Genomic DNA, 23,163 nt, shown 5'->3' on the forward strand with positions numbered 1-23,163 from the left:
AAAATGTCTGTGCCCATTTTGTAATTTTTCCTCTCTTCCTTGCTGAACACCTCTGAAAAGTGCCAAATGCATCCCTCTATCTCATGAGCGTTTTAGTTGCCTGTGAAACCTGAAACTTTTTCTCCTAGGCATCTTGTAAGCCCATGAAAATGGAAGAAAACATTTATTTTTTGCATCTGAATTGACTTGCTTCTCTGGTAATAGTCTGGGTACAGTGTAACCCTAGGCTCTTAATCAAGGCAGCAGTTAATTTGTATAATAATTGGCCAAAAGGACTTCAACATTAGGTCCCCTGTCAAACCACTTTTGATGTTTATCACTTGGGTTTGGCTCCTGAAGCAGCCCTTGCTGTGAATGCCAGGGCCTGGCGTTCAAGTTATACCACTCCAGCACTGTCTAGAAGGTCATCAGTGGGGCTGGAAGTCTTGGGAGACTCAATGGCGGAAGCAATCTCACTTTCGATTATTAGTTCTTAAACTGTTGTTTAGGCTTCCTCGGTCCTTGGGTGAGTTTGAGCAGAAGTCAATGGAGAAAGTAATGAAAGCACTATAGAAGTGTGACTTTGGGACTCACTGTATAAATAAATCAAACATTCAGTTATTAAAGGCATGCCTTGAGAATGTTTTATCCTTTAGGTGCAGAATGATAGAATTGTTAGGGATCAAATCAATCATCCAACCCAATCCTTTATCCTAAAATAGGATATCCTGTGCCTAAGACAAACAGTTGCCCATGTTTATACCGTTCTGATACTTCCTGATATAGCTTCCATCATGAAAAAAATCAAAGTATTCATGCTTATGACCAGTCAGGGGGTTGCAACAGTAAAACAGATGGATTTTCAAAGCATTTGGATAACTAGTGAGTTTTTCCAGGGAGGAAATAGAATTCAGCAGGGCATATAACTTGGCTTGCATGGGGCAAAATCAACAAAAAACATTTGGAAAGTGTGCTTGCATCCTCTCACCAATAAGATGCAAGTCTGCCTACTACAATGGAATCTTGATTCAGTGAACTATCCTGGAGCACAGGTTGTCAATAAATGAGGAAACATTCCAATACTAGGTATGTGGCAAATGGTATGTTCTCCAGAAATGGAGGTGCTGCAAAACCTTGTGCAAGCTGCACTCACTTACCAGGCCCTATTTACTTGAGATGTATTTTTTTCTTTTAAGAAAAGAAAAACATTACTGTGGCTTACACTGGGGACTAGAATTCACAGAATCTCATCCATAGTTAGCTGTCTTACATCCAGGCTTCTTGGATGAAGCTTCGGTACTCTACCCATACCAGTCTGGCTTCCATCCTGGCCATGAGGTGGAGATGGTGTTGGTTGCTCTGACAGATGATCTCCGATGCCAGCTGGATCAAGGCGGTTCAGCAATCCTTGCTTTCTGGAACTACAGTGTGGAGCAGGGGTAGTCAAACTGCAGCCCTCCAGATGTCTATGGACTCCAATTCCCATGAGACCCTGCCAGCAAACACATCTGGCGTTTGACTTCCTGTTTGACTTCCTGTGGAGTTTTACAAAAACAGCCATGAAGCCAGTCTATGTAACTCCAGCATGTGCTTTAACATAGTGTCCATATACAATCTGACAAGTTCTCTATTATGAATACTGATAGGTTTTTTTCCTATTAAATTTAAGAGCAGAAATCATTGGAGTCCCTATTAAATACCGTTAAATTAAAATGAAATTCCGATAGAAGTACATATGACGAGCCAATGTAACTTTAATGTATTCCCTGATCTTTACAATATTTGTAATGAATAGCAAATTAATTCAGACAGAAGTGCAATATTTTTAAAAGGGGAAGCTATAAAATTTAAACATAATATTAAGACAGAATTTATGTTGCTATCTGAAAAGGCTTTTGAAAAAAAAAAGAGCAGCAAACTGCACAGTGACTTCTTAATTCTGAGTTTATAGATTGCTGACTTAGTGCAGAAAAACGTGTTCCTTTTAGAACAATAGCTTTTAATGTAAACCATGGGCATGCAAAAACCAGAGAGATTGAGAATATCAGAATTTAGAATAAATAAAAAAATTTCAAGGTCTGATAAAATTGGAGCGCTTTTGACATTTATTTATTTAATATTTATTTTATTGAAAACATTTCTGTGCCACCTTTTTCTGAAAACAGGGTCCTCAAGGGAGCAAGCATCAACACATTAAAATATATCAACATTAAATCAGGATTCAAGATAAAGTGTGTATATATATAAAACAATTCCATAGAATCATAGACTCATAGAATAATAGAGTTGGAAGGTACCTCCTGGGCTATCTAGGCCGGTGGTCCCCAACCACCGGGCTGCGGTCTGGTGCCGGGCCGCGAAGGCCTTGGTATCCGGCCGTGGCTCCCTCTCCCCAGCCCCCCGCCCAGATAGAAACTTCCCAGGCTGCAAGCAAATCGGCTGCAAGCAAATCGGCCGCAAAGGCGGCTGATTAGCTTGCAGCCCGGCAAGCTTCTTTTTGTGGGAGGGGGGGAGAGGGAAACAGGGCCGAGCATGCATGTTTGCGCCATGTGTAGCCGAAAACGCATGCACAGCACTTTCACGCATGCACACATGTGCGGAAGCGCCGTGCATGTCCATTTTCGGCTGCGCATAGAAGAAGAAAGACAAATCTCCCTGAGGAGAGTTCCAAAGTTTTAATGCAGTGACAGAAGGCTGTTTCTCAGGTTTCAATCCATCATCTCAGATGGCAGGAACGCCCAAATCAGTGCTTGAGAAGGTGACTAGAGCAGATGGGCAGTGATGCCTGCATTACTCTCATAGACCTTAATAGTAAACATTTGGGGGGGGTTCATTGTGGGAGGTGTGTTATTCTATCTGTCTGAAATTTGACAATGTGGGTTTCCCCAGGGAATATTACAAACTCAGTTGGAAAAAAGGTGCATAGAAACATAGAGCTGGATGGGACTACAAAAGTCATCTACTCCAACCCCTGCACAATGCAGGAAATCCCCCCACGCCCCCAATGACACCTACTCTATGACACCTCCAGCATTCTTGGGTCTGGAGGAAACTTCCAGTGTTTTCATGTTTGATTGTAACATAACAACTGTTTTTCATTTACTCTGATATTGAACTGATCTGAAGAATGTAGGGACTGAAGGATGTTCTGTTCTTTAAGCACATTTTGCTATCAATTAAATATTTTCATGGAAGGAAGAAACTGTGACAATTTTATGAATTATTTGATGTTTATTGGTAGCAATTATTGCCACCCGGTATTTCTCTTTGTTTCCCACCTGAAACCTGGCATCCCTGCACCTCTATGGGATCCAAAGCCAGGGCTTTTCTCCAGGGGAACTCATCTTTGTTGCTTGGAAATGACCAATTCCAGCAGATCCCCAAGTCCCAACCTTTCCCATTTTGCAATGTTTCTGCCACAGAGTTCTCCCCTCGCAAGCAAGCCCTTTCATCTCCAGAAGCCAGGAGATGAGTTGTCATTGTAGAGTCCCCCCTCCAAAACAGCCATTTTCCCCTGGAGAGTTGATCTCTATAGTCCATTTCCAGAACATTTCCAGGCCACAGCTGGAGGTTGGTGACCCCTGGGTCAACAATGTTTCTTTGGAGGCAGGGCCTAAAGAGTCCAAGGTGGGCAGGAGCTTTTGCCATGTAGCTTTTGCCACAATACAGGTGTGCATCCTAGCACCCGTTATATTCCTGGGTACAATGGGCTCTGCCTCTAGTATGACGGAGCATGTTCTTTTTGGAATTGATAGCAAAACCAAAAGGAATGAAACAGTCTCTGATGCATTACTAAGACGTTAAAGCAGAGATATGCTGATGACGATGAAGAAGAGTTGGTTCTTATATGCTGCTTTCTCTACTCGAAGGAGGCTCAAAGCGGCTTCCCTTTCCTCTCCCCACAACAGACACTCTCTGAGGTAGGTGAGGCTGAGAGAATCTTAATATTCCTGCTCGGTCAGAACAGCTTTATCTGTGCTGTGGTCACCCAGCTGGCTGCATGTGGAGGAAGAGTGGGGAATGAAACCCATCTTGCCAGATTAGAAGCCTTTCTTAACCACTACACCAAGCTAGCTTCTTTTTCCCCAGCTACTTTGCTGAGGGACTGGATGGATAACAACACAACTCACAGCTGATCTGCCATCAGGTGAGAGCTGGCTTCTAACCAACAAACAGCTGTAGCCTTATTAGGCAGCAGTTCAGTTGCTTCATGCAATCTGAAGATCTCCTTAATTGGCATACTCTCTGATTTAGAGTATTGAACATGGTGGGTTTGTCTGATGAGCAGATTTTACTCAGCTAAACTGAAACTCTCTCCCCAGTGCAAAACCATGGTTGCAATCTGTGCCATCCCAGAAAACAGTTCTGAGGTGAGCCAGAAATACATTGGAGCACATAAATCCTGCCTTATACTGAGTTAGACAGCCATCCCTAGAACAGTGTCCTGGGAGAAAGCCCCATTCAATAAATTTGCTGTCTTAGATCGAATCCCATTTTAGCTGTTGAGGGTGGTTGTAGGGCAACGTAAAGCAAGTTGATGAATCTGGGAGTCTCCTCACAAGCCGTTTTGGATTTGGGATACAAGCAGGCAAAGGATGATAGTTATCAAATGACCAGCTTTCCTGTCATCAGATCAACGCAGATTCTGTATGTCCCCTGCCACTTGATTTTTCAGGCTCAAGACTGCCAGTCATAGGAAGGCTTTCTCCCTGGCCAGAATCCAGGCATTACCTCCTGCTCTGCTGGATGGTCAATACAAAAAGATTCTGATTGTGGAAAGGCTGTGTCCTTATGGATCAGGGGAAACGGAGTCCACACTGTATGTCTTATTAGATAAAGAAGAAGAAGAAGAAGAAGGAGGAGGAGGAGGAGAAGAAGAAGAGTTGGTTCTTATATGCTGCCTTTCTCTACCTGAAGGAGTTGTAACGCGGCTTACAGTCGATTTCCCTTTCCTCTCCCCACAACAGACACCCTGTGAGGTGGGTGAGGCTGAGCAAGCCCTGGTATTATTGCTCAATCAGAACAGCTTTATCAGCACCATGAAGAACACAAGGTCACCCAGCTGGCTGCATGTGGGGGAGTGCAGAATCAAATCCGGCTCACCAGATTAGAAGTCCACACTCCTAACCACTACACCAAACTGGTCCTACTTCACTGGTTACTGGTTACTCCACTGTCCCTTCTATCAATTAGTTCATTTCAGGGCTATTCTGTCTATTATTAACAATTTCTCAGGATGTCCAGATTCAGAATATGTCAGATTGCTACTCTCCAACAAAGTACCTCAGCATATGCTTTTAACTGTGAGATGCTGTGTTTTCACTTGTAAAATACATCAGCACTGGGTGACCTAACTTATTTTTTTAAATAATTCTTGCAGTTTTAATTTATAACTTATCTGTTCCACATAATATATTTCGGGTAAGGCCTTGGAGGAGGAGCGTGTCTCATGGCTTAAGTCAACACCCACTCAGGGCAGCTTTCCCGCCCCTGAGTGCCTCCTCCTCCAACCGGCTTGCCTGGGGGGAGGGAGAGGCCATCCACAGTGTTCTTGCACCCCCCCCATCTAGTGTCCATTGTATTCTTGAATGCAACAGTCTTGTCTTCTAGTTCTGTATATAATGCTGATTGCCCACATATACATTTGTTTGGTACATTTTATTTATTTGGTTGGTCTAAGACTTTATTAATAAATTCTGATCCTGGTGACTGTACCAGACACGAGGCAAAGACATGCTTGTCCCAAACTTGTCACCTGACTTTCTTATTAGTTGGAGTTGTCGGGGATGGAACCAGGAATCTTCTGTATTGAGAGTGTGTGCTCTGTCACTGAGCTCCATCACTCCCCTGAAGCTCTGAGTGGGTTAGAAACACAATTCAGAGCAAGAGATTCTAAAAGCTAATATTGAAATGAATGGAAGTGGTCCGGGGGAAAGGAGGCCAAGTCTGCAGTAGTTATCACTACATAATGACTGAAATGTTCCAAGTGCCCTGAGGGAGGTACATGCCCTAGATCTCATTAAAATTTGAAGTGGCCTCCTCATTCCCACAGTCTTTAGAACAAACAAGGAGATAATGCGACAGAGCCTTGGGAGACAGGACACAATGAGTGCACGTTGTTAGAGGGGAAAATAACGCCACGAAACACATTGTCAGAGGACGTGATAAACTCTGCAACATTTAGGAATAAGGATCTGGCAAGTCATGTGGGCTACCCCACTGCCTTCCTTGTGCAGAAAGTGGCTGTGTTTCTGAGAATGCCTTAAACATTTTGCAGTCTTCGGTTGCTGTTCAGTTCCTATTAACTAAGCTTTAACACTGAGAGCCAGCACACTGTGGCAGTCGGAGCGCCAGACTGGAATCTGGAAGGTCTAGATATGAATCCTCGGACTGCCACAGAAGCTTTCTGGGTGATCAGTTATTCTTGTTCTAACTTCCCATGCAAGGTTGTTGTTATGAAGATAAAATGGAGAAGGGAAGAATTATGTTGTAAACTGATTTGGGTCCCAAGGGTGTACAGTTTGAGTCAGAGGGCAACTTTTGTGACCAGCAGAGACTTGCAAGGAAGTGATACAATTCAGTTTTGCCTGTGAGGCTTAGAACTGTCCTGCTGACCTATGAAATGTCCATAGTTTGGGGATGACCCGACTTGTTAACCTTCACTTGGTAACCTTCCCAACACTGAAGATCCAAGTTGGCAATGAGATGAGGCAAATGGTTCCCTCCTCACCCTCTGCATTTTCTCTTTAAGGGGCTTAAGGTCATGGTAGCTGGGGTACCCTTGGGTTATTCACATCTCACATGCATATCTCAGATCTCATAGATTTGTTGTGAGGAAAGAACAGAGGAGAGAGATGGGATCTATTTGGGTCCCCATTAGAAAATGACAGACATGATATACATTAAATCCATAAAGTTTTAACAAACTGTGATCAGATCCACTGAAGTGTAGCTCAGCCCCCATTCTCCAGGCTAATGGCCCCAAATCCCCTCAAAGCTTGTTGTTCAAAGGCTAACACTTCCCCAATTTTCCCCAATAAAAATCATCCTTCCACCAGCAGCTGTTATGAAAACCCACAGAGAAAAAGATACAACATGGATCTTTGCCGATCTACCTTTCCCCCCGGTTGTGTCAAACAGTACATGAGTCATGGGGATGTTTTGATCGGGGAAATTGCAATCCTTCCTCCGGCACTGTGGCTCAGTTACAGATCGGCTTCTTAAGCAGCTTCTCAAGGGGATCTGATTGCACATTTGATTACATTGCCCTGATTTATTAAGGCTTTTTGCTGTTAATAATCACAAAGTGCTTTTAGGATGGAATGGAAAGGATATGAAATTATATATGGGCATAAGAGGGAACGGTGGGGGGGAAGAAAGCTTTTCCTATTTCACTGAACAGGGTAACAATTAGTCTTATGAAGTTGCTAACAGTGGAGTATCACAACTTGGTTGTGCTATTGGAAGCAGGCAGACCTCTGTTGCCTCCACCCAGTCCTCCATGGTTTCTTTGCTTTGCCCGCCCACTTACAATAAGCAGACCTCAAATTTAGGAGTTCCTGTCAGTTTTGGTAAAGCAGTTTGTTTCCTTCTTCAGGCCGCATTTGATAGTGGAATCAGAAACAGGTCTGAAATATTGAACATTTCCTTCCAATGCTATTTCTTTTAAATAAAAAAGGACGGCGGTGCCTGTTCTACAGATGGCAACAATAACAATCAAGAAAAAAAAGTACAAAGGCAGGAGGGCAAACTAGCCCTCCTTCCCAAGTCGCTCAGCAAGAGCTAGGATTGAATACTCAACGTGGCTTGATGCCATGTGCAAAATGAGAAGGAGAAAGTTTAAAAATTTAATCTCCTGGTTGCATTTGCTTCCCTGTTTCCCTCTTCCCCCTCTGCATTTTCTCTCTAAGGGGGTTAAGGGTTGCTCTATATTTTAACACCCGCAGATATTTTATTCATACGCCAGGAGTTCCACTGCAAGCTCCTAGGCTGACATGAATATGGAAAGAACTGCTGGAGAAGAGAAGAGGCAAAAAGGCTGGGCAAACCTCCCTGGGCCCGGTGAAAAGGCCACATGCATCTTACCTTGAGAAACCGAATAAAGATTTTTGAGCAACGAGGTTGATAATTCATTATGAGACCGCATGTGCCGACAGGCTATTTATCAAGTGGTCTTGAGGAAACCTGAAAACTGCAGAGAACGGTTGCACCGTTAATGAAGAGCTGCAGCGGCATGAGGTTATATCATAAGTGACGCACACCGCCAGTCCCAATCCGGCATTTCACCGGTGTGAAGGAATAGCTTACCTGGATAAATGGGGGAAAGGCATTGCATAATTCTCAGCGATGTCTTTTATATCAACCGCTGTAGCAAAGACATCTGCCTCAGGTTTTGAGGTATTTAAAACAATCTGTTCTATGGCTTAGGCTGCAGTCTTAGACACATTTGCCTGCGACTAGGTCCCATGGAACATAATGGAAATTTGTTCTGACTCAACATGAAGAGGATCAGCCTGCATAAGTTTGCATATGACTGTGTAGACTCATCATTTTTCAGGCATTCACAAGAGCACATCCACAGAGAAAACAGTGCTGAATTCACATGAGCTTATGCTTCAAAATTCACCATCAGATCTGTTCATTAAGATTGGAATATCTGTGCCCTGACCTGGATAGTTCAGGCTAGCCCCATCTCATGAGATCTTGGCTGCTAAGCAGGGTCAACCCTGTTTGATGGAAGAACTGCAAGAAAGGTATTTGGATGGAAGACCTGCAAGAAAGTCCAGGATTGCAACACAGAGACCTTTACTGCAACAGGAATCTGGCCCAGCCCATCACTTGTCCTCCATGGTTATGTGTCCCCATTCTGCAAAAGAATGGGGAGTGGTTCCTACTCCACGGCGAGCTGGGAACAAGACATGTGATTATTTGAATGATCTGAAGAAACCCCAAGCTTATTCTGCCATGAATGACATTCTAGGATCATGGTTTGTTCTTTATGAAGTTCTAGGTTTTAGTAGCATCTCTAGATACAGGAATCGCTGACCACAAAGCTGGGAGAGATCTCTGGGCAAAAGTTCCTGCCATCATTTTGTGCATAGAAAATAGTGGACAAGATTTCTAGCTGATGCAATTGTTTCTTGACAAGTTGGAAAGGGAAGGATGGTAACACTATTTAGATCATGTCATACAAATGGTGCTTGCCTTTTATGTCAACTGAGAATCAAAAGTTCACGAGCTTTACCAAGAAGCTATTATGATTTCCCCTTGACATGTCACAGGTGAAGGTACTGTGCAGATGGTTTCTTCCCTTGCTTCGTTTCCCATTTGTATACCCATTTTGGATCCTGGGATGAGCAGGAGAAAAGCTGGTATATAAATATTTTAAATAAAAGAAGAACTAATGATGCTACAGAGGCATACACATATTGCTATAGATTGACCAATTCCTTCCATGCATATCGGACATACGTGCTTCATTGGCATGCTGCATTACTATTTTCATGCTAGTAGTGTAGTCTCCAGTGCTTTTGCTATGTTGTTTGTTTCGGGGGGGGGGGGGCTGTTATCATAGATCACTAGCTAACTATGTGGGTGGTGGGACTTTCTTCTTTTTTAATCTCCTTCTTTCCTCCCTACTGCAAAACAGTACAAATTCATAGGGCATCATCACAGAAAGCTGAAGGCCAACATTTCCTTTGTATATCTTATCATAATGCAAAATGTTGGTTTAAGTCATGTTTTAGATATTACTGTCAAGAACACTATCCATTTATCAAACCTCCACTTCAAAAGCAAATCAAAAAATATTTTGGGCTTCCCTACCCTAGAATTTTTGATGAATATTGCATTACACTTTGTGAGTCGGCCAGTGACTTTTATCAGCTGCTAGCTGAATCATTCTTAGTATGTTTGAACAGATAGCCTAGAGGGATTTTGAAATCTTTTGCCTTGGGTTGACGATTAGTTTTTCCCACAGAAGATTATTTTTGTGATGCCAAACAGGACCTCTTTCTCCATTTCTTGCAAGAGAAGAAGCTGGCTAGATCCAACCTGTTGTCTGCAGAGCTCTGTCATAGATAGACTTATCCATAGTCTCTGAGGTCTGGTTTCCAAATAAGGTGTAGCAGCCTGGTGCTCTGATCCTTTGCATATTCAAACTCTGCCAGTATGGATATGAGCCCAGAGTGAGCATTCAGGTTCAAAACAATAGATAGTTATTAATAGGCAAAGAGAAGAAGAAATAGAAAATGGCAGTTCCTGCTACACTCCGCATAACTATGAAGAGCCACTGGCTAGAGATGGAACTTTGGCATATGGTTAGATCTCCCTGAGTGAGCGATGACTAGGAGGCAGGACAAAAGGCTTGGGGCACAGACAACAAAAAGGCAAGGGGGGCGTAACTAAGGGACTGACTGATGGAGATGTTTTGAGAGTCATGCAGAAAGCAAAATCAGTCTGGTCAGAATTAAAATGGTTGTAAGTTAATTTGTCTAAAAAGCCAGCTCTATTTACAAAAGATACTATTAAGCATTATAATGACAGAAAGAGGCAATTTGTGTGACCAGTTTTAAAAGTACTTAGTTTAAATGAACAACTCAGAAGTGCTGGGAAGGAGATTCCAAAATAGGTTCTAGTTGTGTTAATTTTAATTAGTTCATTAACAAGTTATGAAAATTCTATACTCCAAACTGAAATAAAAGGCAACCAACTTGAAGAAGTATAGAGGCATAAACAGTTTGGAGCTCTGATTGAGGACCTAACATGGACATCCACAGACCTGCCCTCAGTCAAGAGAACAGCAGGATGCAGATGGATTTTCCAAGAAGAATCCCAGAAGACTTTACAGAAGAAGATGAACTTGAAGGACTTTGCACACTAGATTTTGAGAAGGGGTGTTGGAATATGCAAGATCTCCAGTGCATAATTGAACAGAATATAAAGAGTGTCCTGGCAGGGGTCACCAGATGAGAGGTGTAGCATAGTTAGGACAGGAACTTCCTGATGATTTTCAAATAAGCTCCTCCCATGCCCTGATTGACTCAACAGGAGACTTTTCTGCTCCTTTGAGCATATTACCTCCCTGTTTGCTCTAAAACAGCAGTTGAACCAACAGAATGACTACAAACAACATTTAGAATAGTTACTCAGGCCTCTCTGTCTTCCTATACATAGTTGTTTCTCTTCATAAGTATAACAATTTCATTTTTAAACAGCCTGATGCTTCAACCCTTTTCATATTTAAACTCTGCCGACAGCATCAGCCAAAGGGATGCCTGAAAAGTAGCTTTCCCCCTTTCCTTTAGAACAGTGGTCCCCAACCTTTATTAGGCTGGGGACCGGCAGGGTATTGGGCCGCGCCCGCAGGGACCGCGCCCGTGCGGGCCACGCCCACGCTTCGGGCCGCGCCCGATCGGGCTGCGCCCAACCGCGCCCGTCGGCCGCGCCCGCGAGGCCCACAAGCCACGCCCGGCCGCGCCCGCGGGCCGCACCCATGAGCCGCGCCCGGCCGCGCCCGCGGGCCGCACCCACGAGCCGCGCCCGCGGATCGGGCCGCGCCGGCGCGGCCTGCACGGGCCCGGCCCGGCCCTGATTCCCTCTCCCCGCCCTCCCGCAGTAAGTAGCTTCCCGGGCCGCAAGCTTGAGGCCTGGGAAGTTTTTTACTGCGGGGGGGGGCGGGGAGAGGGAGCCGCGGCCCGGCGCCATGGCCTTTGCGGCCCGGTGCCGGGCTGCGGCCCGCAGGTTGGGGACCACTGCTTTAGAATATCAGCCCAGAAGAAAACAACAATATCATTGATTTCAGTGGACAATACTATGAAGACAACTTGCTGAGGAGGTGTGGTCTAGGCAGACAAACAAAGTCCTAATACTGTACATACAACTTTGATTGTATAAGATTTTTCTAACGTTAAAAATTAACTTCTGACTCACAGTTGTGGTTTTCACCCAGTTTCGAAGTCCCTCACCCATGACTCTGTACCTTGGGCTATATTATGCATGCACCTGGTGCTTGCAAACAGAAAAAAAACACATTAGTGCATAGAATTCCAGCTTGTGCTCTGATAAATGTTTATTTGGCACTGCGCTCCTACTGTTATGCACAAGTGCCTAGAATTAAAATAATAATTTCAAGTTGATTTCATGCTTCTGTAGCTTAATGGTCTCTGATGTTTTTAGCAGATCCATTATACATACTTAAACATAAAAAAGATGTACTGGGGAAAAAAAGAGTCTTCTGAATAAACTAGTGACCAAATTTACTTCAAGATGAAATTGAAAAGAAAATTGGAAATATGACTTTTAGAAGGCTTTACTGCCATATCTTTTTCTGGGTAATTTGACACCACCGTATATTCATAATAATCAGCGATGTACTGAGGAGAATTTTCTGCTTGCCTCTATGCTAACCTGACACCGCCTGTTTTCTTTTCAAGTACAGTCAAATGTAATTAGACCAGTGCTCAAGGCTTGATTAAAATGTCATATTTTATGACTTTGTAGTATTCTCTGTCCCTTTGTTCCTACCTAAAAGTCACTAGCTCCTCTTGATCCCTGCACCCATCAAAGCCTTATGCTTCTTTTATTATATACATAGAACAGCTTTATTTGGATGCCTTTCTGAACTCTTGTAGGTTAACAGCCAGCCACTTGACTCTAATGTCCAAAAAAACCCAACAACAAACAAACCCACTGGGGAAAACTGTTGAGGCAATTTTGCTGAATGCTCTGAGCTTGCCAAATTCTGAATCCCAGTCTTAACTACACATTCTTTGCAGGAGTGGCCTAGTGTTATACTGATTGGCTGCAGGGGAAGCCTCATCAAGAAAAGGCGTCAAACCAGAACTCAAGAAAGGAGCTTCATAATTGGGTGGCAACCTGTGCTATCACTGTTCATTGCACCATTACTGTTTATGACTCCATTTTCAATGCCCTTCAGGTTTTACCCAGATTTGTCTCTCAAAGTTTGTTCGTTATTATATAAGGGATTCAGATGAGGGCTGTGAAGCAAGGAGGCATGTTTCAGTGGTTTCATCTTCTGTGAGAGTCACCGGGAGCTGTGTGGTTATAAACCTGTACAGTTTCCAGAAATGCACTGCCAGCTTTGAAAATGTTACTTCAGTAATTAGTATTCCAGTGGAGAAAAGAGCAGCTGTCACATGGTTGCATGAGTATGCAGGAAAGGACCTTGACCATTTGCCTGTGTCTCTCAGTGCAATGAATCTTCTCATAAACGTTTTATCACTTCTGTTCTTCTAGATTTCCCTTTCCACTCCATTTTCTCCTTCCGTTAACCTAGGGAGCCACCTGTCCCTTTCCAGAACTCACCAACCTCCTTAATGGATTCTCTAGTAGGCTAAAGGAGAGTTACAACCTGCAAGTGAGATGGTGCTGCCACTTCCATTGATGAAGTAGGTAGATATAGGATGTAAGAACTGAAACCCAAATGAAATTGTAAAGAAAAGCAAAGAAGAAAAGATCCTCCCCCTCCTTTGCTCTTGGTACATTCTGCTCCCCATGTTACCACTAAAGCTTCTCCTTACCATATTCTTGTTTCATCTTCTGTTCACTCACCCTCCTCCTCCTCTCATCAACTGTTCATCTACCTCAATCCCTTCATACTATCATTTTCTTAACTAGACTTGCCTGGAGAGAAACTCCAAGGATAAGTCAGGGCCAAAGTAACCTGTGATTCAGGGCCATTACGCACAGCATTAATGTTGCTGAAGTCTTACTATTGTGTAACGCTACTTTTTTTATGTTACACATGACGTTGTACACAATCTGCCACACTCCCGCAAAAATCGCTTTGTTGTAGCACTTTTTGGGGAATCCACAAAAGTGGATGCTTCCTAAAAAAAATGCTAGACTCTTGAGAACAACCTGCAACACATCCGAAATAGACATGTGCGTTCTCAATATAGTGGTCACAAGCATGTCCCACTCTAAGCTCTCGCACCCGAGCTTCCAGCGTCACAATCACCATTTCCCCCCTTAAACTGGCAAAAGCAACAAATAAGTGATGCTTCTTCAGCTGAAATCCCTCCACAAGCAATTGTCTGTAAAGTTTCCAAGCACAATACAGCCCCCTGTTCAACACTGCCCATAATTTCAGCCAGAAATTGCACGGGGGGGGGGGGGGGGTTAAACTTTAAGAGCATGCAAACAATTAAGTGCCAGCTCCAGCACCAGTGAAAAAGGACTTTCTGATACATCGAATGAACAAATATGCGTTTCTACAGGTGTTTTCGGGTTTTAAAAAAACAGTTTTTAAAGGGAAGCATGAACACAACAGTTAACTGGCTATTCTGTTTGACTGACGGCCAGGGGTGGGAGGAAGCGTGGAAAAATATTGCCTCCTTTGTTGCGATTTCGGAGAGACCGGAAACTGGTGTGTTACAAGAACAGCACTAGTGGGAGAGCCCTTCTTTCGATAGAAACGGCTGTGTGCGTTACCAAGACCTGTCACTATTGATTGCAGTGCTTTTCAATAGCGCTCAGATTTAGCAACATTGCCCATTGTGCGGAATGGCCCTCAGTTTGATGCATTATGAGAAAATCCCACCCCAGCTGCACTTTCTTTTAGCAGACGCAACAACTTGATGGCCTAGGATAGCCTGTTCTCATCAGCTCTTGGAAGCTAAATGGGATTAGCCATGGTAAATATTTGAATGGAAGACTTCTGTGGACTGGGAGATTTCTGCTATGGCAAACCACCTCTTAATGTATCTTGCCTTGAAAACCCTATACGGGCCCCATAAATCAGAAGGGACTTGATGGCACTTTCTACCATCACCACCACCTGATCCTTGTTAACTACACATGCCCACAGAGTACAGCCATTTACCACATACAGATTTTTTTTCTGTCAACAGAAAAGCACCTGGAACATAAAACAATCCCAGAAGTCTGTTGGTTTCACCACTGGGGTGCTTAAAAAAAAAAGCGTCTAATGTAACATTAATACAATAAAAAAAGAAAAGAAAAAAGGTCCCATGAGTTTTTTTCCCCCTTGGGACACACTGATTATAGTTGATAGCAGGTTGTCACAAACAATGGGCTTTCAATGGAGAATATATACTAGAGAACATTTACCTCACCACCAGGGCTAATTTGTGCTAGAATATTGAAAAAAGAAGACAGCTTTTAAATTGCTTTTACTACTTAATTTGTCTTATTAGTATTTATTATACATGTAACTATTATTGGATTGTTTTATACTTGGGGTGAGCTGCCCTGAGCCGGTCAAGGAAGGGCATCATATATAAGAATAAAGTTGTTATTATTAATATTATTATTCAAATACCAACAAATGCAGTGGTCAATAATGATGCCTGTTTTTCTTTATGGTTTAGGTGGGCACAAACATAATCTGTATGCTTAATAATGGGTATGTTTAACAAACATGATCTGTATGTTTACTCTGTAATGGCTCATTCGTATATTCAAATCATGACTTGGAGTTTTAGTAAACAAGAAGGATGATTTTCATTTGCTCGTTCTGTTGTTTCTATTCAAATGTCCTCATCTCCATTCTTGACTCTGCTCTACTTTGTTTCCTACCGCCATTTCTTTTGTTCCTGTAAAATGTCTGCTTTCGGCATTATTTGCGTATCAGTACACTAACATTGATGCGTTCTACATTCAGATAGTTAAATAGTATTCATATAACCGATGCATATTGTGCGTATAAATTGTGGATAAAACCAAAGAGCATGTCCACAGCACATTTACAAAACAAACAAGGAAAGGCAGAAAACCAGAACCCTTGCCAGAAATAGAAGTGAATACATTTTTAAAAATTGAAATGGGGATCATTCACTCATCCCTAACCAATAAACAATTACACATAAGGGCTGACCTTTAGAGCTGGAGGAATAACCCAGATGCCTCCCCAAAAAGGCCAGTTTATCCATGTAGCACATGTAGTACATGCTATGGGCCCTGTGCTTCCATGAGCCCCATACAGTGCCTTCCCCCATGGACAGCCTCGCTCCTCCCCCCTTTTCCCTCTCTAAGGACACTTGGAATGACACCCCTTTCTACCGCGGGGGTCCGTCTGCCCCCAAGCTGGCTATTTACATTGCAATTGTACTCTGTTAGGGCCCTGTGAATCCTCAGACTGGCTCTGGTGCTATGGGCTCGATGAAACTTTAAACTACTCCTGCTTCCCAATATACTTCAAAAAAAATCGCAGAACTTATCCAGCTTCCATAAAAGTAACATGGTATTTCTTCCAGTACAATCCTGGGGGAGGAGGAAAATACACAGAGAACCGATAGACATTCATGCAGTGAATCTTGGATATATATTCAAAATACACTGGCAGAATGTCTCGCCAGACCTGCACCCTTGCCATTGTGGCAATGGAACAGAGCAACGCTGGCACAAGCTGCTCTGCCAGTGAGAAAGGGGTCTACCTGGGCCTGTCAGGAGTTAGCCAGCTCCCTAAGCCACCCTTAGCCAATGAAGACCCTCAAACCACTGCATAGCCCATAAGAATTGAGATAATGAAACAGGCCAAACGGCCCCTTCCAGGTATGCTATCTACAGCTGTAACCAATTACTACCTCCCTAGACCAGTCAGGGATCCCCACCCCCAGCACTATATAAACCTCAGACAAGATGTCCCATATTTCAATAGGTAGGGCATGTAGGTAGGGATCTTTTACCATCCTGGCCCAATGGCTAGGATGCTAATCTGGGCTGTGGGGGGCATGGGTTTGATCCTGTCCACTGTCCTATTTTCCCCTTTCTTGTTTCACTTTTACAAGGGAATAGAGTTTGATGACTGGAGCAGGGATGGTTTGTGTGGGGAGCACTTTTGCTGCCAATCATGCCCTTGCCAGGGATGGGGGGCATCCTGTCCACCTCACAGGTGCTCTTCTCCGATGGATTTAGGGGAGACACTCAGGACATGCACCTCTGTTGCAGTTGTGCTGTTGCTGGTCTTTCTTCCTTGTCTGATGGCTCTCTGTGGAGGGGGGAGGATAGTTGTACAAGCAGCAGTAGCCAAATAGATGGGGAGGGGATGACTATGCCTGCACATGCTCCATATAGGGATGGCATTGCTATGAACTCCAGCATGCTTCCTATGCAGTCTGTTCTACACACGCTGTTGTTTCCTTTTGTGGAATGTTCATAGGGAATGGACTAACAGGACAGATTTTACATTGCTGGTTCGCCACCACCTCCACAGTGGCCCTCAGGATTGGGCTGCCTCAGTTATTGTGTCAAAATCGCAGGATGGTTTTGTCCTCTATTCTGTTCCCAAGACACTTTGTGCTCTGAATTTTTTGGTCGCATGCAATCATTACAAAGGTGACGGATTTTCACAGTGAAACTAGGCATTACCTGGGAGTCGAGTCTTGTTCTTGTGATATTAAAGATGCTGAAGACAAGATCTTCTCGTTGTGCTTAATGTTAACCTCTAGTAGGAACACAGGAATTCGGTTAACTGTGAGATGTATTGAGGCATGCGTTTTTCCCCCCTGCTTGTCACATCCTCCCATGTGTACTTCTGCTTTGTTATCTTAGCTGCACTGTTGGCAGGTGCCAGAGAAATTCTTATAAATACTTCTCCCTCCCCCCGTATAATTGTTATAATCTTATCAGAAAGGTTAACAGAAAGAAAACAGTTACAAAGATTTCATATAATCTTGAAATTCTTCTAGTGATCTCCTGTTGGTTAAGTTAGTTAGCTTTATGGTAATGGCAATGTGGTTGCCATTACCACAAGCTCGTTAATCTTCCCGTTCCAGAGATTCTTTGCAATGTGGAGTTTGGCAATGGCGGTTGCGTGAAAGAAGAATTCTCTGGCTTCATTCTTATAAATTCTTATAATAAAACAGTGTGAGACAAAAAAAATGGTTTAATGAAGCTGATACACCTGCTATGAATTTGTTTCCAAAAGGTTCACTTTCTTGGCTCATTGCTTCTTAGTAGCCAGAGCAAAGAGTGCTGCTCTATGAGTTATTTTCATACTAGAAACTAAGCCCGCTGCCGTTTAAATCCAGCGGGTGCTAGGGAGGCTATGGAGTTGGGCGGGGTGGGTGTGCGAGCTGGGGGCGGCGAGGGCGCGCACCGGAGGCCGGGGATGGGGCGGCCTGTGCAGCTCCCGCGGCGCAGACCTACCGGAGGTGTTAGCGTTGTTAAGGAGAGGAGAGCGTTGGTCGGGGGGCTGGGGTCATCGCAGGTGCGGCTGGAGGGTGCTCTGGCGCCGTGGCTGTGGGGGAAGCGGGTGGCAGGTGATGTTTTGTGGGCGGGCCGGCCGCGCGAGCGCGTCCTGGAAGGCAGGCAGGAGTTCTTGGTGGTGGAAGGCCAGAGCGCCTCGGGTGTTCTTGGCGGGGTGGCCGCGGGGTCGCAGGAGCCGTGTGGGGTGGCCTGGCAGAGTTGCGGTAGCGGCTGGAGCTGGCAGCGGGCCTCCCGATTCGTCAGTCCGGCGGCTTCGCGCCTGCCAATTGGGCCCTCCGATTGTCAGTCATGAGGAAGGGGCCTATCGGCACCCTTCCTCATCACGGACAGGGCCCGCCTTGGGTGGCCTTAGCTGATTATTTAATCCGCTCCGCAGGAGCGGTTAAGGATAACCAAAATGGGAAGTTTTTCAAGATCTGAAGAAGAACAGGGAAAAGTCGCTAGGATCTTGTCTAGAAATTTGGTTCTGGGTTCTTTGAAAAGACGGCAGAATGATATATAACGTAGGTTCTCTGGACCAGTGGTCCTGAACCCCCAGGCCACGGCCCGGTGCCGGGCAGCGAAGGCCTCGGCGCCAGGCTGCAGCTTCCTCTTCCCGCCCCCCCCCGCAGCGAGAAGCTCGCCAGGCCGCAAGGAAATCAGCCAGCAAAGCAGTCGATTAGCTTGCTGCCCGGCAAGCTTCTTGCTTTGGGAGGGGGGGGGGAAAGAGAAGCTTGCCGGGCCGCAAGCTAATCGGCTGCTTCGGGGGCCAATTTCCTTGCAGCCTGGAGGGGCGGGGAGAGGGAGCTGCAGCCGCTGGCATGCCGGCAGCGCAAACCCGCATGCGCGGACTTGCCGCGCATGTGTGTTTGCACCGGGGCTGCCGCGCATGCGTGGGGGCCCGGGTCGCCCTCTCCCCACACCCCGGCACAGCGGTTCGCAGCCTGCAAAAGGTTGCGGACCGCTGCTGTGGACCACATAAACAGAGACATAGTTCCTTTGGAATCTGAGCAAACCTTCCATTAAGAAAGGCATGTCCTGGAACTGCAAATCAATGAAGGCCACTCTGAGATTTGTTTGAAGTGATGTTAACAAAATATGGAGCTCTTTCATGACTGGTTTTATTTAATTGTTCAAAACTGTTATACATGTTCAAACCAATACATTTATTTACATTATAGTGTTATCATGCAAGTTCCATTGTAAACTGCCCTGAGCTGCAAGGGAGAGTTCCATTGTAAACTGCCCTGAGCTGCAAAGGAGAAAATTTAAATTGTAATATTAATTGCCTATCATAACAGCGATTGAGGGCAAAAGAAGAAGGGGACGACAGAGAATGAGGTGGCTGGATGGAATCACTGAAGCAGTTGGTGCAAACTTAAATGGACTCCGGGGAATGGTAGAGGACAGGAAGGCCTGGAGGATCATTGTCCATGGGGTCGCAATGGGTCGGACATGACTTCGCACCTAACCACAACAACAATCATAACAGGAGAATGAGGTGGCTGGATGGAGTCACTGAAGCAGTTGGTGCAAACTTAAATGGACTTTGAGGAATGGTAGAGGACAGGAAGGCCTGGAGGATCATTGTCCATGGGGTCGCAATGGGTCGGACATGACTTTGCACCTAACAACAACATCATTACAGGTGTCAATATTAAAAATCCGGTCTCATAAATTAAAACTGGAGATCCATGGGCCCATTAAGTCATCCAGAACTGAATAATGGGAAAGCAAATGACTAATATAATTTAATTCACTGACTTTTGTTGGAATTGCAGTCTGTGAGTAATTTGGTGAAGTCAGCCTTGAAGGGCTGTTGTTAAGCTATATAAGCAGCTGAGCTGTAACCTATGCTCACTAGTAAGACCTAATGGTCACTTTGAGGTTGCAGTGGAAAAATCCCAAACCCCTGGCTGGGCATTCCTTTGTTTAAGATGGGCTCCTGACTATTACTTGCTTCTTCAGGAAGAGCAGATCAGTGTGTGTGCTTTTGCAACAGCAAGGAGCATCCTCCTCCTCTAGGCTCTCTGCTCTCTCTCCATCTGCTAAAGTGTGGCATGTAGTCTGCCTGCAGCCTAGCCACAAGAGGCTTGCAATGTGCTGCTTTTATAACTATTCTTTAAGCTTTACAACTACTCTGCTTCAGTAAAGAGACTGAAGCAGATGAATATGATATATGTTTGTAAATAATTTCCCCAGTAAACTCTCTTTTAAACTTCAAAGTGCTGTGAGTCAGGATCTGTGCCTCATCCACAAAGGTAACTAATAACTGTATTTGTTGAACAATGGCACAAAATCATTTAAGGAGATGTTCAATAAGTGTTGTGTGTCCTTCAGATATGTACCTGTCCTAGGTTGTGAGCTGCTTGGTTGTGAGAATAGACCCCTATTTTCTTCATTCACTTCCAATACATGCTCCAGCTGTCCCAAGGTCTAGCTAGTATGTTTGTATCCTACCATTCCTCCATGGATCTCAGAGTGGCATGCATGGTCCTCCCGCTCTCATTTATCCTCTCAATAATCCAGAGGATGTCAGATGAGTGTCTAATTTTCAAAACTAATGATAAAATTATTGGGCATACGATTACAAACCAATTACGATTACAAACCATTCACTTTAAAAATCAGATAGCTTGCAAATCCAAAGGGATTAATGCACACATGCAAATCTGAGATTGTTCTTTGGATGTTTAATGTCTTAAATACCAAACTTCTTGTTCTGCACAGCTGGGTGTTAGGAAACAAGAAATAAAAGTAACTGGAGATAATGTGATGAATTTTAGGCATCTCAAAGATGCCTTCACTGAGTTATTCTGCACTGATTAAAAGACAGCATTATTCTTCAAATGCTCATAGTATATGGCATTCATATGTTCATCTACAGAAGAATCTATATAGAACGATGCTACTTTTGGCCAACTTGCATTCCAAGCAACATAGTGCAATGGATCAATGTGGTTTTTGTGTTTGTGTGATTTGTGAGCTTCATAGCCAGGTAGATGTTTAATGTGGATCCTCTAGTCCCCAGTGCGTTTTGAGCTGGAAAAAGATAGAATAGACAAGAAAGCAAGTCTGAGTCTTCATTTTTAAAAAATCACACTGTAACCTGAATTATCTAAAAAGCTGTTATCAGTCAACCAGGGGTGAAAGGAAGCCAGTAGAAGCTGGCTGGGAATAATTCCAGAAAAGAAGTGGGCAAAGTGGGACTTCCCATCTTCTGTATCAACTCTTCCCCACTCAGAGAGAGAGAGAGAGAGAGAGAGAGAGAGAGAGAGAGAGAGAGAGAGAGAGAGAGATACAGTAAGAAAATATGTGATTTTCCTTCCTAAAGGCAACGGCAAGTGAAAAATGCAGAATAAAAAGGGAAGATACTAGTTTAAGAGCCAACTGGTCTACCATATGTGCCTAATTTATAGAAGAAGAAAGATGCCAGCCTCAAGCTTATTTGGAAATGCCACGGTCTGACTCAAAAACCCTTGTCTAATGCCTGATGTATCATATCACAACTCCCTTGTTAGTTACATTAAAGGTTTTTAGGGAAGGGGAGGAATTAAAATCTCCAATTTCAATCCTAGCTCTGAGTCACAATTAATAAGACTAGTAAGTGATTTAAAACAAAATTAAAACTTATGTTTTCTTCGTCATATATATGTCATATAAGATAAAGAAAAATTAGTTTTTAATTTTGCCAAATCCAATGCTGACAATCTCTTTCCCCCTCCCTCTTCTCCTTCCTTGATAGCAACCTCTACCGGGTCTTATTTATTCTAGGACGCTGACATATAGGAGGCTGGCAAGAGTGGTGGGGCAGGCACGGAGCATGCCCACTAGACTGTCCACTCCCTCCCCCAGCAGCCAGGACGGCAGCAAGAATGACGTATATTTTCTTGGCAGAGTACACCTTCTTGGCTTTCCCCACCCTCCACTGGCAGCCAGGAAATTGATGAGATTGGTGCAGGCAGCATGGAGCATGGCCAGCCTTCCCTGTCCTACTCTGATGGCCAGGAGGCTGGGGAGAGTGGGGTGGTTGGTGCAGAGCAAGGTCGGAGGTCCTTCCCTGGCCTCCAAGTAGGCAGGAGAACAGGGAGTGTAGCCGGGCTGTGGTGCAGCGGGGCAGGGGTCACTTGGATGGCTTACCTCCTGCTGGCTCTTTGTCCTCATAGTAAGTGACAGGAGGAAGAAGAGTATGGGAGTGGAGAAGAGTCTCTGATTGGCCCTCAGTGCGGGAGAGTTCTCACCCCATTGGGGAAATGCTTCCCCAGTAAGTGTCATTCAGAAGTGCCCATTGTCAGAAGGACCATGCAGTTTTTATATGGGATGATGATAATGATGATGATTACTTATGATGATGATGATTACTTATTATGTCTGGAGCTATTGTATTTGACACTTATGTATTCCTGACCACTGAAGAAAGCCATTGTGCCAAAACACATTTGATTGGTGTCATTTGATCCTTATTAGATATTTATTCAATTGATTTTGTATGTGAGGCTATCTCATAGGTCTAAAAATGGTTTTTAACTTTTTCATATTAAATAGATGCATCTTCATATATTTGAATATTTTAAACTATCTTCGCACTACATCTAAGCAAATATGCATGAGGCCACATATTTATACTTCTACAACCTTCTTGGTACTTGATTCAATTGTTTTGGGTTAAGTTTTTTCTCCTCTCTTTTTGGGGAATAAAATCTACCACACTGGTAGTCATTGATGAGGGAAATCCTCTTCAGGATAACTTTACTCCTACTTGATGTGTTCTACGGTGAGCGATCCCAAGTGTGAACTCAGGCACAAGTTAAACTCTGCCTTCCATCCATGAAACAACATTGATGCCTGTGTCCTAAGGCATCAACAATGATCTTTGCAAAGAAACTGGTTTCAGTACAAGGATTACCTTTCTGAATGAGCAAGGATCTGGTGCAGGAAACCATAAAATTGTAAGTTGAGCTGGAGTACATCAGACTGAAGGTTCCTGATAGTCTCAACAACACCCCTCTCAAC

At 44.1% G+C, this 23,163-nt stretch overlaps 1 long non-coding RNA gene across 1 annotated transcript in view; it reads right to left on the minus strand.

The window, feature by feature from the left end:
- Window positions 1-719: 719 nt before the first annotated feature.
- Window positions 720-23,163, minus strand: part of LOC143834560 (uncharacterized) — a 45,589-nt gene continuing 23,145 nt past the window's right edge. The window contains exon 3 of the long non-coding RNA XR_013229827.1: window positions 720-1,514. This is a non-coding gene — a long non-coding RNA (uncharacterized LOC143834560). The remainder of the gene's footprint in view (window positions 1,515-23,163) is intronic.

Source organism: Paroedura picta, chromosome 3 (genome assembly GCF_049243985.1).
Source record: "Paroedura picta isolate Pp20150507F chromosome 3, Ppicta_v3.0, whole genome shotgun sequence".
Taxonomy (NCBI): Eukaryota; Metazoa; Chordata; class Lepidosauria; order Squamata; family Gekkonidae; genus Paroedura; species Paroedura picta.